This window comes from Micropterus salmoides, unplaced genomic scaffold (assembly GCF_014851395.1).
Source record: "Micropterus salmoides isolate LMB-PRFRI ecotype aquatic unplaced genomic scaffold, ASM1485139v1 Ms_hic_scaffold_3, whole genome shotgun sequence".
NCBI classification, from domain to species: domain Eukaryota; kingdom Metazoa; phylum Chordata; class Actinopteri; order Centrarchiformes; family Centrarchidae; genus Micropterus; species Micropterus salmoides.
This window is the reverse complement of record NW_024042261.1, coordinates 35,364,646-35,377,129: the sequence shown is the minus strand read 5'-3', so window position 1 is coordinate 35,377,129 and position 12,484 is coordinate 35,364,646. Positions and strand designations below refer to the sequence as shown.

At 39.7% G+C, this 12,484-nt stretch overlaps 1 protein-coding gene across 2 annotated transcripts in view; it reads left to right on the top strand.

The window, feature by feature from the left end:
- slc8a2b (solute carrier family 8 member 2b) overlaps window positions 1-12,484 on the top strand; it is a 170,977-nt gene that overhangs the window by 53,813 nt on the left and 104,680 nt on the right. Inside the window, exon 1 of one of the 2 annotated variants that reach the window (XM_038693591.1) lies at window positions 10,731-11,277. The exons of the other annotated variant lie outside the window; for it this stretch is intronic. The gene's annotated coding sequence lies outside the window, so the exon portion shown is untranslated. Of the gene's footprint in view, window positions 1-10,730; window positions 11,278-12,484 lie in introns of those variants that run through there. 2 annotated transcript variants of the gene reach the window in all.

Below are 12,484 nucleotides of genomic sequence, written 5' to 3'. Positions count from 1 at the left end.
AATATCATTCATAAATATAAAATAGATCATAATAGACCATATTTAAAGTATGGTTTTAAAAGCTGACACTTTCATCCAGTGACCAACTCGACTGAATAATGAGTTTTGAATGCGTAATTATTTGGTATTTGAAGGGGCTTATAAACTCTTGCCACTTGACCAAATTCCCGTTTAATTTGAAGCTGGTTTATTGGGCCGACAGCAACCATCAGTGTGCGTGTAGTTAGTACCACGCTGAGCGAAGCCTCACAGTGTGTGACGTGAATCATCTCATGGTCTACCGAAGTTTACTTTCCTGTGTGTGGTGCCTGCTGTGTGTGTCGTCTCTAATGGCTTCTGCCTGGAAACAGTGGTGGGTGGAGTGGATGGCTGGTTAGACAGAGGGGAGGAGTGTGTGGGTGGGTAGCATTTGGCTTTGTGTGTGGAGACCTGTGTGGGAGTTGAAGGTGTGTGTGTGTGTGTAAGGAGACACGATGATCCATAACGAGGATTTAATTGATGAAGACTTGACTTAAGTGTCTGTGTCTACATGTGTGTGTATGTTTGTCTAAGCTTACACATTTTCTTCAGTTTGTTGTGCTCTCTCTCCCTCCATTTTTTCTCTCCTCTTGCCCTCTGTCTTGCACACATACACACAGTTTTCTCCTGCTGAAATATGCATGCGTTTGTGGCTTCCCCTCAGTTAACACATCCTAATATGGTTGGAAAAGAGAGATGGTTTGTCTATAGCTCCACTTATCCTCTCACCACAAAAACATACACACTCATTCTGTAAGGATCTTTTTGTATTTACACACTGCTGCATGTTCCTTTTTCATTTTGTCTCTTTCATTTTCGCCTGGAAACATTTCTTCTGGAACTTTTTGAAGAACTCATATTACTCTTTCTTCCATTTAGTTCCAGTTTTGGCTTCCTAGTCACAGACCCTTCCCCCCAAAAAGCCCAGCATTTTAATAAAAACATTTGAACATTGATACAAAGTTGTAGGAGTGTGTCCAGGACAGATGAGAGATGACTTGATTTCAGTATTCATAAATGAGCAAGCTATTGAAATTACAACCTTTCAATGTGCATAATAAATTAATTAATTAATTTTCCAAACTCACAGGTGTGAAATGTTTAAGGATGGTCACTATATATATTGGCAGTGGTTTGAGATTTCTTTGTTGCCAAAAAAAAGCAGTTATAGACAATTGAAACTGATTGTATTGCACTTTTAAGACAGTCCCTAATGTCGCCTATAGTGTCAGGTGCATCGGACAGACATTCAGTTATTTGCACCCTCAACTGCATCGTCATCTTGGTGATTTTGAGTTGATCAAAAACTCTGAATCTTCTGCCTAAATTAGCTCTCCAACATATGACAAATCTGGGAGAAATCGAGGCTTTGACACAGAGCTATGAAGGTAACAGCCGTGAAAACCAATGAATGTCAAATATTCAACGAACTTCATCACGGTTGCCAAACATGATGGCGGACCTGTTGCTGCAGCTGCACCTGTTGCCATCTTCCACATGTTGGATCCTCGGTACCTATGGTGGTGTAACAAGAACCGTCATGTTTTTGGCACCGACTTGGTACTCGTGACACCCCTAGATCGTTTCATTCAGAAACAGTTAGACGATATAGACACTGATTATCCAGCATTTAAAAAGACTCTTTGTCACACAGGAGCTAACCAACACCCAAAGTGATTCAAACCATGAAGTGGTTTCATACATACAGTGAAGTCGTCAAAAGCCAAATGATATCAGTTTACACAAGAGAATGTGGTTTTGTTTCAGCTGTCAGTGCTGAGAGGTGTGAGAATGATGAGCAGTGCTATCTCACGCTATCCAACTGTTAAGTGCTCAGCTTACAATCAGTGTTGCATATAATATTGATGGTTGATGATGAGCTTGTTTTATCAATTAATGATGGATGGGATGATGGTGTCTGGATGAACTCCAGCTTTTACGTTATACTGTCACAAAAGCAATGTGCGCCATTGTTTGATGTGAGTTATGTGGGTGGGTTTTTAGTATTTGTTTTTACATATTTGGACTATGTTTTATATATTTATTAAGCATGCAGTTGGTTGTTACACGAAGAGTGACAGATATACTAAATGAAAAATCAAATGAAATCAGATTGGACACCGTACACATACATTACACTCCAAAATGACTTGAGTAGAGAAAATATAACTTGAATTCTGTGCTGCTTGTTAAGCTTTTCTCTCTCTTCCTCCCCTGGCTTCCTCCCCGCTCCCTGCCATCCATTTCTTTCTGTCCCCTCCCTCTTGCTTTTGAATCTAATTTCCCACAGTCCTGCTGTCAAGCTCCCCTGCTCTTTCTCAGTTTTCACTTCTGATTCTCGTTCTCTCATTCCTCACTGCTTTCTCTCACTCTCCAACTCTCCTCATCTAATCTCTTCTTAGTTCTTATCCAGATGATTTTTACTCACTTTTCGTCTGAAATTGTCGCACGTTTAAAAATAAATATGACCTGAAGTTGTGTCATCAGATTTAAACACAGACTTCATTAAAGCATACGAAATATGCGGACTTAGTGTGCACAGAGGTCACAGAAGCTCTATAAAACCTCAAATAATCATTTGTTTTATATGTTTACATAATATGTTGGCCAGAGATTTGATTGATAAAGACAATAATTATAAGTTGGAACCCTATATAAAGTAAAATTAACTGGCCGGACATCACTAAAAGATGAGTTACACTGTTTTTGTAGCACAGCTGTGTGTGTATGTTTGTGCATGTGTGTGTGTGTGTGTGTGTATACACCCCAAGCCTCTTGTTCCAGCTCAGAAAAGGTGACAGCTGATGTAGAGCGTGATTACCAAAGAGCGGAGGTGGTGGTGGTGTTAGGGTATTTGATAAGCAAGCACACACACACACACACAGTTGCACAGTAATGAGGGGAGCATTAGCTGTGGCATGGAGGGAAGGCAGGCACATTGTAATTATAGAAGGCGCCTGGGGGTGGGAGATGGATGGCTCTCAGTCAAACAACCACACACACAAAGAAGTTTGCTAAGAAAGACAAAGGGGGACAGAGAGACACAGCAATAGAAGAAAGAATAAGAGAAAGAGAGGAAGGTGTCTCGCTCTATTTCTCTCTGAATGCTGTAAACATAGTGTATCATAGTGTTTCTTCTATCCTAGCACTGTTAAGTATGTGTGAATGAGGCAGTTTGGGTATTTTCTATTTCTCTCTCTCTCTTGCCTGTACGGTCATCTTTTGGACTCCAGATGTTTACAACGTTTTGTAATACCTCAGGTTACTTTGGTGCCCGGTTATAGTGACAGATTAAATGTGTTTGACGAGACACACTGTGCCGTCACGCATGAGTTTATTGTCACTAAGCTCTGATGTGCCAGCTGCTGTTTTGCAGCTGGAAGAAAGAAATAATTAAAAACTTGAAATAAATCCTGGTCACTGGTTTTTTGGGAATTGGATTTCAACTCTTATGACGTGATTTTCCTAAAATGGGAAATCTGTTGTTTGCTACTGCCTTACACAGTCAGATGACCACATGATGCCTGTGAGTGCGTACATTGGTTAGAAATGAGTCAGAACGTTTGACGAATTACATTTTTGTCCATCCATTTGTTTTTGAATGTGGATGTGATTAATGAAGCATAACTACAGTACATTTAGGAGAAAAAAAGGTATCTGGAGAAGCTTTTGTCATAGAGGAGCTACTTTTTAGGAAAAGGGATAAACCAAAACCAAAAGTTTTACTAAGTTATCTGATGTTTCTTGCACTTTCTCTACAATCCTACAGTTGTCCATTAGTGGTGTCCAACAGTTTTCTGTTGTGACATTTGCCTGAATTTGATTTGAAAATATTAATTTTTGTCACCATCCTATGGTAGTATCAAAAACACTGAGGCAGCGTCAACTCTACTCCCCCTGCTCTCTGTCCATTGTTGGCATCCATTGTTCAAACAGGTAATCTGACCTTTGACCTATGTATAGGTCTACAGTATACTAAAGATGTGCTTGGTTAGTGATCAGTTAAGCAGTTAGTAAGCACCTGGTGAATAAGTGTAGCATTTTGATGGGTTGTGTTTTGAAAAAGAAAGCAAGTCACTTCCTGTTACATTTTTGTGTCTTAGGTAGAGAATTGTGTGTAGTGTAAGTATTTTATGCAATTGAAAACTGAGTTAAAGGCTGAGAAATAGCTTATGGTTCTGAAGATTTGAGGTGAGGTTTTTCTTTTTGAGTGAGAGGTTTCAAAAAGGTTTCGTGTCACATGTAAAGATTTTGTTTGTAAGCAGTTGTTAAAAACTGTAATTCCTTTACATCAAGTAAATTGTGAGAGATGATTTTATAAACACAACGTTTTAATATCAACAAAACCATCAGCGTCAAGTTGAAAGGCATTATTGAGTATCTTTGCTGTTCGTTGTTAGTGGACTTTCATGGTAAGAATGAACAGATGACTTGTTGCGGGCATTCGAATCAATGCTTGTGATGCCGTGTCAAGCTGCACATAGCGGATCGAACAAGGCAGGAAGTCAGACACAGAAAAGCATAAAGAATCTGGTCAATTTTCAAAATAAAATACCCTATTTCAGCAAAATCAGGCAGGCAAAACACTCTTATTCTGAAATGCTCCCTATGGCTTATGCAGCCATGCAGATGACGGCACAAAACCGGGTAGAAGAGAGCTGTGAAGAAGTTAGTAGAAACACAAAAAGGACAAATTAACAACAAGTCAATAACATCGGGCAGGCAAACACTCCACTGCTGAAATTCTTTTGAGATGCTTCCAGTGGAAGTTGACACTGGGTAGAGGACGGAACAAAACCGTGGTGCAGCCGTAAAGTGACGCAGCCGGAGTCAGTGGACTCTTTCTGGACTCTTAATATTTCTACATGTTCAGATTACCAATATGTAGTTTAACTAAAAGCATCAGACAATTTAAAATGTTAGGATTCTGTGTTGAGCTGAGAATGCCCAGTCTCATTTTTAAATTTATTGACCAGTAAACATGAAACATGGTTGTGTCAAAGAAATGGTGCCGGTGTTAATGCCCTTTAAAAGGATCTGAACTCAAGCCGAAACAACCTTTAATTAGGTTACACACGGACCAATACACACACACACACACACACAGGCATCTTAGATGATGCAGAAATGGATTATGGGATATCGTTTTGAAGCTTCATGCTTAAAAGACCAGCGCATTTATTACACCCAGTCATGCCTGCTTTAATCTCTCCAAGTGAATGCCGCACTGATGTAGAACAGAGCAGCTCATTCCTGTCAGCGGTCTGCACTGGCTGATTACGAGGCTGCTTTTGTCTTTGCTATGTTATTTTTTTATTATAAGCAGTGTTGTAGTGTTATATAAAAAATGTGAATTCTTGTCTAAAAAACCAACAAAGCATCACACGTTTATGATTCCCAGAAGGCAGAAAACAACATTTTGTTGGACATTTTCAATCTTCCTGTAATCTGATGCAACAAACTCTTGTTTATGAGATGGTTGGCCTGTGATGTTTTATACCTACAAAATAATGACTTTTATTAACAATGTTTCGGTCCTCAGAGCTTCATCAGGTAACATTAATGTAATTTATCAAGTCAAATTCTTCTGTTTGAACATCTGAGGACCGAAACGTTGTTAAGTGAGTGTAAGTGATCAACAGGAAGCAGGATCTTTTGGTTCTTTCACAGTGAGGTTATTATCCAATCATCCAACTGTCTACGAGAGTGCAAGAACCTCATCGTTGTTTTCTGTTCCATTTTTTTTACATTAGTTTGATTCCGCTCAGTACAAAGTATACTGTGAATGTCATTATGTCAATATGTGAATAAACTTTGTGAATAAACCTAAACTTAGTTATAAATGCAGTTTAGGTAGATTTTCCTTTAATAAAAAATGATTAAAAAATGTTGTTACCCTTGTGCTGAAATACTTGATTTGGGGAATAACATAATATTATATATAATATATAAATACTTACTTGTGAAGTTTTAAAAAGGACCCTCTTGAAAATGAGATGATGCATCTCAAGAGGCTATCCTTTAATAAATTCAAAAAGAAAGTAACCAAACTCAGAGGGAGCAATCATAATGTCTGCATGTGTCCAAAGAGCCATTTACATCTACTCCAGCTGGTAGCTTCAGTCAGAGAGTTCACACCTCATCAGTCCAGCAGTGAGTGGTGGAAGCAGGAAATGTTTCTAAGAAACAGCAGGTTAGATACACACTGTCTGATACAGTGAATCTTCATGGATCTTGGCTTTGTGGTATAAAATATCATACTTCATGAGGCTATCATGTGTGTTTATGCATGATGTGATCTGAGTGGCCTCAACAGCAATTAAAGGATTGGATTAACGTTCCAAGCATTGTAACTTCCTCATCCAGCTGGGGTTGAAATGTTTTATGTCAGAGTCATGGTGTAGGTGTTATCTTCTTTTTTTTATAATGTTAGTCTCCACTAGACTGCCACCCGTACGTGATGTGCAAATGGTGAAGTTCCTTTGTCAACATAGCTGGGTGGCTTAATAAAGGAGCAAAGAGAAAACACAGGAAGACCAGAAGGGAGGGAAAACTGCCAGAATTAGGAAGGAGGAGAGGAGTAACAGCAGAGAGCAAAAATAGCAGGAAGTTAAGAACATCCTGAGGCAATGAAGCAGAAAATGTTCTTTCAGGTTAATCCAGGTTACACCCAATTTCTCTCTACAAATATCGAACAGTGTTACCGGTGCATTGGGAAACTCAAGGTTGACTATATCACAAAAAAGTCTATCAAAACATAATTTTGTCTTGCTGTGTATCATGGATGACAAATCACTGTTTCTACTCATCCAGCTCAACTGTGTCCTTGTAAAATCTGGGGGGAAATTAACAAGAGGTAACTGTGAAAGCAAAGCATCTGTTTAAGCTGCACAGCTGGACCGTGTCGGTGACTGTTCTAATATTAATTTGCCTAAACGCTTAAAAATGGGGAGCCTATTTAAAAATGGCTTCCATTTGTTTTGTCAGTGCAGACACAGTGAGTGCACTAAAGTTAAACTCAAATGTTTGTACTTGAGTCTCATTGTCGTCAAATCATCTGGCAGCTCATCTGTTTGGTGTATTGAAGTGAGACGTCATTCTAAATGTGTTTCAGACTCAGTATTTATCATGTCACATTAAGGGTGTAGTCATTTAATAAAGTTAATAAAATATGTCTATTATATAATATTGCTCCTTCCCAAACTGATTGTAAATTGAATGCTGTAAAAGACAAAGTGGTTGAGATCACTAAGGTTTTATGGAGCTTTTTTTAAATGCTAAAGACTTAAAGAGTAATTGTCCATATTTTACTAGCACTAGCAAGTTTTATGGTGACAAAACCATGACAGTACTATGATATGTTTCTGTGGATTATTGCAATAAGTATTTTAGGGTAATACAGGACCACAAAGTGTGGAAGAAGAGAAAAGACATTTTTGGAATGGCCAATAGAAAATATGTTTAAATGTGTAAAATATGTAAAAGATACCACAGAAAAATATATTAGATAAATTTGCCCTTTCAGTGGCAAAAGGGTGACAAAGAAAACTGCAACTAAATAAAAGATGCCCATTAACTTAGTATTCTGCATTCAGTGCCAGTAACCAGTACAATTGCCCTCCCTTTCAATTTTTATATTTCCTGTCTTTTTCCCAACTCTTAGCAGGACTAAACCGCTGCATAATGCAGCAGACATTTATCCGTTAACAGCAGTAGTCTTGCCAAAAAAGCGGCACAAATATGAATTTATTCCAACATCCAACAAGTTTTAGCACCAGCAATCTACCAGACTGAACATTTATTTTTCAATCACCAACCTTTTTGTTGCGCCAATCATTCAGGCCAACTGTTAACTAATTTAGTTCTGCCAAACTGTATGTTTATAACCAGTGTTTCAGGTTCAGTAGCAAAGATATTACTGTAAATTGTTTGCATGTTTATAGTAAATATGTCTGAAACAGCTAAACATCAGGCCTTAATTAAAGGCTGTGCCTTCGAATGACAAATTACAATCACCCCAATAAACTAAACTATGTAAGGTTTCAAAATTTGCAGTTTGCTTAGTAAATCAGCTGTTAATCAAATATCGTACTGGAAACTTGCATAACACAGTTAAAAGTTCAAGGTAGCACTTATTTCTTATAAAAACATGAAGGTGTTTTAACTGTTGATGAAATATGGTGGAGATAGGTGTGCGCGCAAAGGAGACTCTCTGGGTGGATGAGTGTGTGAACAGTTCTGGTTATCTGTGTTTGTGTGCGCACGTTTGTGTGTGTGTTTAATACTAAAGCCTTAATTTTTATATAAAATAATATAATATAAAAATAATAACGTTGGATTGTCCGGTGGTCACGCCTCAAAAGTTTAACTATTGTGTTGCATCCTTCTGAAATGCATTTTTACAATTTTTGACTTTTCAGTGTCAGTTAAATCTCTTTTCTGGCCAATTTTACCTGAAGTAATGAAGCTGCCTAATAATTATGCACACCTTGATATAAGGTATGATTCACTTTCGCCACACACCTTCCCTCATTACACTAATACAAATCACCTGAAAATGATTAACTCCAATGAGCATTCAAGTTTATGTGGTTAAATTTGGAAAATGTCTATAGAAATAATGATTTAATTAATATTTGCCTTATAATTGTGCATGAAGTGTATTATATATTGTATTCCCGCTGTGTGGGCCAGGACATTCATGTCTGTGTGTTATTGAATAAGTCTCAAGTTTACAAAGGCATCCATACTCTTGAAGCGAGTTTGTCCATTTGGTCAGTCAATTATTCCTCCACCTCCTATCCACTATGATTCATCACGGCTATGCAGCATTTAGACACCTACACAGCTTGTTTGCCTTTAGATGTCTGCATGGATCTCTTAATACAAATGAAACAGCAGTGTGATCTTTTTACCGTCCCCATTCTCTACCTACACAGACTGGATGCCTAAACCTCAGGCACTCTGACAGTTGGTACTCTGGGAAATGTAGAAAGTCAATAACTGAAGAGGAGTACACATGACTGGTGGAGGGAAAAGCTAAATTATAGCACTTTATTACAAAATATAGCTTCAAAAATGCACTGAACGTTGCAGATTGATGATATGTAATGAAGTATAAAAATATGTAATGGGGTTTTCCATTAACGGTTGTAGAGGAGCTTCTTCTTGGCCAACAGACTGGTAATAGAAAAAACATCAGCAGATTTATAAAGACTTCAGCTGACTACATTAAGTTAAACATAAAGCCTCAAGCCACTGCCAGCCATTTCCACTCACACATACTATGGTTTACACAATCAACTGTTAATGTATTTATGAGGACATAAAGTGACCATGTAAATTTAAATGAACTGTAATCCTACCATTAACCATCAAGAACACATGCCGCTCCTCAGATGAAATCTAGTCTGTAACTCTAAACCCATGAAAACAAAGCAGAGTACAGGCCTCATGTAATGTCTTCACTCGCAGTAATTTCTCTCTTCTCTGTTGATTTAGACTTCTCGTCAATACAGAGTACATAATCTTTAACATTTCAGTCCTGGTTGATTCAGTGACGCCTGTGGTTACTGGTGGCAATGTGTGTATCGGGTAGCAAACGCACCTCAAACAGCTGTTTACAGCGCAGCCAAACAAACTGTAGGCTGCGATTCATCTCATTATGTTGTTTTAATGAAGAATAATCATTTCCATCAAGCTGCGAGCAATAGCACTGCATGAGTAGTTTTCCACACAACAGCAGGTAGTAGACCCATGTATCGCCCATGCTCAAGCACATGTGGGTTCTCTCTCTTTGAGAGTCATGGCAGTTGCACGTTAAGGCTGCACTTGCAAGCCCTGAGTCCTGTGCAAACAGCTGCTGACTGAGGAAGACAACCCTGGAGACCCAAGGTGCTGGGAAGCTCATCTGCTCGTTCTCGCTAGAGCTCTCACGGTCCTGGGCATCTCCAAGGCTCAGCGCTCTCTCTGGTCGCTAAGCATAATCTGTGGCTAACGCTAATAGACCTTCCATTAAGCAGTCTAATCCTCCGGACTATTTAGACAAGCTTTGGACAAAATTCAGACCCCCTTGATCATAGGAAGAAACCAGGAGAGGCATTACGGAAGAGTATGCCTAGGCGTTCATATGCACAGCTGAAGCCTCCGGGAGATGCTCTTGTCCCCAGTCTCAGTCCCTCATTCAACGTGACTTTAGGGTGCTTATTTTTACATAGCAATACTGCCAAAGCACAGTTTTAGTGCTTTGCTTACAAGGATAAATACCAAGTTCTGCCATTCGGCTAAACTCTTGGTCCTTGCACTTTACCAAATGCTTAGAGGCAGCGCTGACACCGACAAGAGGTCAGAGGATATAAACTCTTGACTATCTGGACAATCTGTTGATTCTGGTGGACTCAGCTCATCAGGCCAGTGTCCACACCCCAGTCAGACAGATTGTTTTCTAAGTCTGGAGTTGGATTCTGTAGAGAATCAGGCTCATTTATCGTCCCCGAGACAAGCCGATATCAACATCACATTGTTCATCTCTGCCAGTGCCAGCAGCTACTGTGATTTATGGCATGTCTGATTCCAGCAGTGTCTTTGGCTTGCTGACGATGAGGAAGTGCTGGCTGTATGCCAAATAGACATTCCCCTCCCACCCGAGAGACAAGATGATAGGGTTCACACCATCGTGCATAAGGACTCTGCTCCCATGGAGCGACTCAGCACTTCTGAGCCCCTCTGGGCCGGATCCTCTTTCCCATTCAGGTCCTCACAGATGCGTCCAAATAGGACTTGAGTGGCATTTGCACAAACTCATGCGAACGGGACTTAAACGGACTAGGAGAAGACATGGCACATCGATATGCTGGAGCTATTTGCTGTGTTTCTGTCACATTTTAACGACATGAGTCTGCTGGCGGGACACCATGTTCTGGTGCACAGCAACAATGTGTGAGTTATGGTGCACATAAACAAACAGGATTGGGACACATTCCCTTCGACTGCTCTCTTCTGCAGTCTGCTTTCATGGAGCAGTACGCACCTGTCATCCCGCCGAGTGGCACAAATCCCAGGGATGCTGAAAAGTGGAGCACAGAGGAGACTCCACCCTGGCCAGTAAGTGGAGACTCCACCCTGATGCAGTGGAACAGATTTGGAAACGACTTGGCAGGACCACCATAGATCTCAACGGACCAGCTTTTTGTCTGCCTTGCCAACCCTGTTAAAGGGAGGGCAAACGGGGTATGGAAGCAATTTCCTGAGCTTACGCAGGTAAAGGTGCATAGATGTCCAGTGGGTCATGCTCACTCTACCTAGGGAATGGCTGCGTATTGGGCTTTTTGTAATTGGGTTTTAGTGGAGGATGTCTGCTCGAGCTGGGCTTCTCCACATACATTCATTAAGTTTTATTGTCTGGATGTGACAGCACAGGGTGTCACTCAGTGAATGCTCTCAGCAGGGAATTGATGTAGCTGACATCACAGTTATTGCTGCACCGAGAGATAATTACATTTGAATACATGGTGACAAACATGCTAAGCTATAAATAGCTTAAAAATGGTTTAAAATAATGGAATTCTTGAGCTTTATATGTTTGAAGTTCTCATTCAAATTCACTTCTTTCCCTTGTTATCTCCAGATTTGGGCCTGTTGTATTCAGCTGTTAACAACCATTGGTAGTCATCAATAAATCCAGCCCTGTGCCCATACTTCAAAATGCAATGTTTCATTTTCTATTTGATAGATAAGAGATGAAATCCTCTCCAGTCAGGCTTGGCAGGATGGAGCTCAGCAGTCGAGGGATTTGGCATCAGCAACTTGTTATTATACCTCCATTGCCCTGCACCACAGCAGGCTGTATGGTTTTCTAATCTCATCTAATGCAGCGTGATGACTGCTACAAACCAATATGTTGCTGGTAACAAATTGTTTTCACCCCTCCATCATTCTGTTTCCAGTCACTCCATTGAGCCTTCCAGTATGGCTTATGCTTAACTTATGTCACTTTCCCAACAACTTCTGCAAATTACAGTTGAATGTCAAGCCACTGCGTCATCATCATAATCCATGTTTTTCATGGCACAGAGAGTAATTTATGGAAAAGTGTGTGAGGATAAGATCAGATGGTTGAGTAGAATTTGTTTTATGATGCATTATGTTTCTTGAATGATATCAGGGGAGTGCAGTGGAGTGTAAAACCCTGCTGTGTGTTATAAAGAAAGAGCAGGGTTTTACACTCCATTACACCCCCACGTTGATGTGAGCTACTTTTTTGCCTGATTTTTATGTTCTTTAGTACATAGATGAAAATAAAAACACTTGAATTCAAGGTGCATATAGAGGAATAAAAACTGTGAAATGAAAAACAGATGACTCAGTATCATCATAGAGTTATGACTCTTTTTCACTGTAGCAGTATAAACTGTTATCAGTATCAGCATGACCTTTCTGACAAGAAGCATTTATCTGCATTTATTTA